General features: G+C 37.5%; 1 long non-coding RNA gene across 1 annotated transcript; it reads left to right on the top strand.

Annotated features, from left to right (window-relative positions):
• The first annotated feature begins 852 nt into the window (after positions 1–852).
• Positions 853–3,646, top strand: LOC137478826 (uncharacterized). Its single transcript, XR_011001842.1, has 3 exons — positions 853–1,090; positions 2,228–2,290; positions 2,846–3,646. It is a non-coding gene; the product is annotated as an uncharacterized lncRNA (long non-coding RNA).
• The last annotated feature ends 2,670 nt before the right edge of the window (positions 3,647–6,316 follow it).

The raw sequence follows: 6,316 nt of genomic DNA, 5'->3' as shown, positions 1-6,316 counted from the left end.
TTGTTCACCACACAATCCCCAGCCTGTTCCAGAGCAGCTGTCTGTGGCACATGGCAAATTCCCCTCAGCTCATATGCTGAGCATGACATGCGAAGGCATGGAATGTCCCCTTGGCCAGTTTGGATCAGCTGTCCCATCTTTGCTCACCCCCAGCTACTTGCAAAACTTCACTGACAGATTATGACACTGAAAAGTCCTTGGCTTTGGGTAAGCACTACTGAGCAACACCAAAGACATCAGTGTGTTATAAACATAATTCTCATACTAAATCTGAAACACAGCATTGCACCAGCTACTGAGAAGAAAATGAATTCCATCCCGGCTGCTACCAGAACATTGGGTCAAATCAGAGATGAGAAACGGGATTTTATCCAGGTGGCCTTCCTCTCTAATGCTACTGAGTCTGCATTCAATATTGCCTATGTATCTGTCCACACAGGCAAGAAGTGGCCTAAGTTGCAATTGCAAAGAGATGTTCAATTGCAGAAGAAAGATTTTGCGAAAAATTTCAAGGAATTAGGTAACTTGAAAGGAAGTTCAACTACAAAAGCTGGTGTTTCAGCACTCATCACCTTGGCGCCATTAGCTGTGTCTTTATTTTCCTTTTCCTTGACCTGGAGATGGTTACTTGTTCTCCTCTTTTATTATATGATAAAAAATTTATCAATTTCATTTTTTTGCCTCTGATTCTTGATGTCCTCTACCTTTTCTGCTTGCACTCTACCTTTTCTGAATGGAGTGGGTCACATGTGACCTAAGAGGCAGGATAAAAATGGTCAGCCTTGTTGCAGTTGGAGTTACAGACTCTATTCTAACCACTGAATTTCAGAAGATTTTAAGCCATCTGCTTGATAGAGCTTTGAAAAGTTTTTTGTGTAAATAATACTACATAAATGCTGACATAAATTTTGTCACAAACCTGGGGAGAAGTAACCTCATCAGTGAAGGGTTTCCTTATTTTCTCCACAGTGGGAAAGAGTGTATGGTTGTGCTATCCACAATGGTCAGAAAGATACTGGAGAAGGTCTGAAGGAGAGGAGGGAGCTCTGCTTTTAGTAGCCTGATATTGAAGGGATGCTTTCCTAGTCAGGTAATATTCTATTCAGACAGGAGAATTCATGTCAATAGAGGAAAGCAGAAGCATTTTTTTAGAACTCGATTCTGTGATTCTGTATGATTCTGTAACTTAATTTGTACTCTTAGGCAATTTTTCTCAGAAATAAAGCTTGCCTTTGTGGATGGTAGGAAGGTGGAGGAGAGATGTACAAACACACTATCTCCTGTCAATCTGTACATTTGCCTGCAGTCCTGCCTATAGAAACCTTGCAGATATGTAAAAACCGTTGTAGGGTAATCTCTAGCAAGATTAACAAACTGTGCAAGAACTGAGTTTCTTCGCGTCTGGGAAAAAATGAATTCTGTACACTGTGGTTCCTCCCACTTGCATAAAGACATGCAAAAATAAAACATACAGGAAGAGAGAATAAACCAGGGAATAAGTCCTATGAAGAGCCACTGTGCAAAGGGCAAGAAATGTGCAGTGTGGGAAGCTGCGAGGACCATCTTCCCAAAAGGCTATAGATGAACATCTTGAGAAGAGATTGGAGAACATGAAGACACATGCCTGAATGACTGGAGAATTCGTCATGGAGGTATTTGCACACATATATTTGTGACCTGACAACAATCTTGTGATATCAGTGGTAAATGTCCCATTGGTGATTATGATCAAATGTCAATTCATTATCCTTATGTGTACATCTAGGATTTTATCCCTTTATCATTCATAAACACAACTGCATGAATTAAAAAAAAAAAAAAACTAGCTCTGCTTGTTTTGTATTTTTTGTTTTCTTCTCATGAACCAGAATAAATGACAGAAACATTTATACACAGTCCAAAAAAGCAGGCATGCTGGCAATTCATGACTTGGACAATGATAAATGTTCTCTACTTCATATGAGATCAGGAAATCACTTGCCTTTAAGCCATCCAATCTAAGGGTATTAATTATGTATTACATCTCATGAACCTTCTATATTTAGATAGCCTTGCAAGGACTGGTGTGATTTATTAATATACTGACAAATAATTAGCTGAGGAATGTATTATGTATATTTCATCTATAGCCTGAAACTTCAACCTCTGCCACTTGGGAACATGAAAAATCTAAGAGTCTGTCTATCATTTAGTTGTTGAAGACTCACTTTTTTTGGCCTATTTTTAGAGTAACAACATGAAGCACTGATATTGTTTGAAACTGATGTTTCAGCACACCTATACTGATGGCGTAACTCATGTTATGTAAGCAAAAAGTGCTTCTGAATCAATGCAATTAATGTCTGATAATGACTAGAAGGCTCTCATAAGCATCTGGTTATGGTTTATGGCAATTAATGCACTTGAACCAATGCTGCAGCTGATTGAACTATTTTTATATTGTTAAGAAGCTGGTTTCAGTGCAATATTCATATATCATAGCATCATTACTATTTTTTACTGTAACAATTAAAAAAGGGTTAGTAACTCAACTTCAATAGAAAATACATTGCTTTGGACAAAGATTATAGGAGACAGAAACTGGAGATAGGATTGCCAAAATAATTTCAGCAGTGTAGAAATAATCTTGGAGTAGTATACTTAGCTAGGCTGCAAGCAACTTGTCAGAGGATCAATTTCTTCATGTGTACCAATACTCTATAAACAATCTTTTAAATTCCTATGTGTAGTAAAAGCAGTTCAAAGTTGACGAGAAATCAGAAATTGTGAAGATATCATGCATTGCTTTTGTAACCTACAGGAATGTGTTCCACTGTTTAATACTTTCCTTTTTTTTTTCTTACAGTTCATATTCCTTGTAATGGATGGTTCTTCCTAAAATCTGTTTTATCTGTATCTATCTTGTGTGACTGAGGCCTGGCCCATCTCCCTTAGCAGTCCAGCTCTCCTGTTCACTGTTTTATTTCCAGCTGTTTTTGTTAGTTACAACTTCTTCAAAAGTCACACAAAGCTTTTCCTCCCCAAATTATAGAATGCTGGGTCCCTCTGCAGGACCCACTATTCCTGACGCCTAGGAGCCCTAAGAACATGCAACACAGTACCACTATGAGCATCATCTTTGCTCTCTGCCAAGTTCATGATAGTCCCTGCAAAGCACTTTTTTAGACTGAGGTTTTCCAAGCTCTTGCACTTGAAGTATTAACTGCATCTCAGGCCTGTGCTTACTTTAAGATGTATATTTATAAAAACAGATCTCTTGGCAGACTCATGCAGATTCAGGAAAGAATGACAGCATAACCTTGGAAAAGACCCAAATGTCAAAGGACTAGTGTGAAGTACTACTCTAAGGGGTTTGCAGCATGGCAGATGGCAAGGGAAAGATTTTCACTGACTCTTACTGTCCTTTTGTTGCTCAAACAGAAATCACACTCTTCAATATAAAACTCCTTTAGTTCCACTACTCTCAGTGTTTGCTAGTTACCTTCCTCTTCTGTCAGTCTCCAGGCCACAAATTTCCTATAGCTGACTGCAGTAATTCAGAATTCAGACAAAAGCTTTTGAAATGCTGTTTCCCATTTTTATTGAAACAAAATAATTTACATCCTCTTTCAGCAACGTACTGTAAAGAAAGAAAACATTCTCTTTACCCTGTCAGCTGTTGTTGTCCAGCCAATATCACTGTCAGTAAGTATTCAGACCTCCGCAGAAGGATAAGTAGGAAAAAAAATGAAAGATAATTGAATGTTTTAAAATCAAAGCAACAAAGGTCTGATTAACTTTCTCATAAAAACTGTTGCGAAACCAAAACTACAAAAACTCTAACCACTGAAAATTGCATCCAGGCTATTGTTCGTGGTGGTGAGTAGCAGAAATTATGTCCCAAAGAACAGAAAAAAAAAACTGTTTAAGAAGAAGTTCTTAAGATTTTGTTTATAGAATGTCATCACCTTAAGTAAAACAGATGGTCATAAATTTGGAATAGGAAAATAACTTATCTTTGGTTTTCTTAAAAGTTTCTCAAACAAATCAATTTTAGACTAATAAAGTCCTCAATTTTATTTTTATCTTGATGCACTTGCCTTGTCCATTCACTACTTCTAATGTTGCAAGAAAAACATGGATTGGCATGGTGAAGAAATTCCACCTAAATGTGTAAATTATGTGACTTGCCTATGAATATGAATAGTATTTGATAACTTACTATTGGAGAGGTATTATTAAAATTGTATCTTATGATAAGGACAGTGGAAGTTAATTTATCTTTATTATTTGCTATATAGAACAGGTTAACAGCATTGCACAACCTTCTTAGAGCCTATAGATTGTATAGGTTACAATGTGTTTAGTGTTATGTGTAATATTAGGATCATTCTTAGCCCAGAGAACCTGCCAACACTTTATATCCTTTTATTTTATAATGATTCTCCCAAAACAAAGCCACATATGGTGCAACTAAGATCACAGAGAGTAAGACAAGTGCAATGAAACAGAAAGCCTGGTTTCACTGGTTGGTTTTACTGGCAGATGCTGTTGCTGAGCAGGCACTGATGTCAGGCTCTGTGCATTTTGCAATGCCCACTTCAGAACCCTGGGAAACTGTGTGTCCATCCATGTGTGTGTGTGGTTTCACATGTCTGACAAAGCATCCTAGACTTTGGCTCCAGCTAAAGGTGAACTGTCACTGTCCTGTCATTAAAAACGTTGCTCCTTACTTTGTTTGGAGTGGCTCTCACTGCCTCAGAGGTACAGAACAGTTACACAAGTAATTAAACCAGCTCTTACTTATAAACCATGGGGAAATTCTCCTCTCTCTCTTCAAAACAAATACCAACAAATTCTACTGTAAGGGAGGTTACAACCTTAATTTTAATTAGGCAAGACACTCTTAAAAACTAAGCTCAGCTTTTATTTTACAAAATATGCTGCCCAAACTTCAAAACTGAGAGATATTTCTGAAATTCTGTCACTTTGATGTGTCAGAAGAATCATTGCCTTACACTGCAATGATGGTTTTCAAATGTAAGTCATTATTCTGCTTTTTCCTGTTCTACTTAGCATTAGCTGTAAAACTCCTAAAACCTTCTATCATATCTTTATTGCCAAGCTACTATATGAGCTGGAGACAATTACAAAATAACTTCCTATAAATGTATGCAATCATGAGATTTTTTGCAAATGCCTTCAGTCCCAAGGCAGAAGTTCAAATTCTTCAACTGCAAATCAACACACTTCTTGTTGCCTACTCTAAAGCACCATTGGAATTTACTCTCTGCAGTTACTGTATACTTAGATTTTAACTACCAGCCTCAGGCTACACTATACACTACCAACAAAGTTACCTCTTCAAATATAATACAAAAGTTAAAGCACTGTTCCCAGAAATCATGATATTGTTCCCTGGATATTTCAGGGTGAACTATGTTTAATTCAGAGAATCAGGAAAATTCAGAGATATAATAACAAATCACTTTATTTTAAAGGCAGTAATTGCATTTCTTACCTCTTTGGGTCAGTCTGAGAGACTGCGGGGAGCAAAGACGCATGGACATGTGGAAAGTTTTGTGAGTCTTGGGAGGTGATAGCAACCCTAGAACATTTCTTTGGGACCCTTATCCCAGTAATCTGTAAGGTATGACTTCTTAACAGTATAAAATCAATTTTTGGTGGTGAATCAGAAATATGTTGTAGACCTTAGCAGGTCTATAATGTAGTCAAGAGGATCCTATCACCTGGGTGGGAAGAGAACCAGGCAGGCTCTCAGTTTTATGTCTCTCCATTTCCAATAAGTCACCAGATGAAAGTGATGTCAGAAGTTCATAAAGCAGGGACTGCTTTGTGTGAGGAAAGAATTGTGTTATGCAGCATTCCGAGATGTACTGGAGGTGAGAATTCGGGTAATGAATCTGTTTTTGAGATTTTTCCCTTTATGACTACATGCTATTTAGTAAGTGTTTACCTGATTTCTCAGGCTTCTTTACACACATTTTCTGTGATGAGGCTGTTTTAATTTTAATGCTTGAGTTGACAGTTGTACAGGTAAAATTCTTATCAGGAAGTGTCTTCATTTCCAGTACTTCCATATCTCAGGACTTGACAAATGTTGTCTTGTTTTCTACTTTGATTTTGTCATTCCCTCCTATCCTGTAATCCTTTGCATGAAACCTTAGACTGGGATTTTCCTTTGTCATTCTCCTACTATTATCTCACTATTTAACTTCTGCTCTGAACAGCCTTCAACCTCAGGCCTATTAACCAAGAGATAATTGTCTTTAACAGCTTTTCTCTCTGCTGGCTTTCACAGGACTTGGAGAGGAGC

The sequence above is a fragment of the Anomalospiza imberbis genome, chromosome 1 (genome assembly GCF_031753505.1).
Source record: "Anomalospiza imberbis isolate Cuckoo-Finch-1a 21T00152 chromosome 1, ASM3175350v1, whole genome shotgun sequence".
NCBI classification, from domain to species: domain Eukaryota; kingdom Metazoa; phylum Chordata; class Aves; order Passeriformes; family Viduidae; genus Anomalospiza; species Anomalospiza imberbis.
This window is presented reverse-complemented; position numbering and strand designations above follow the sequence as displayed.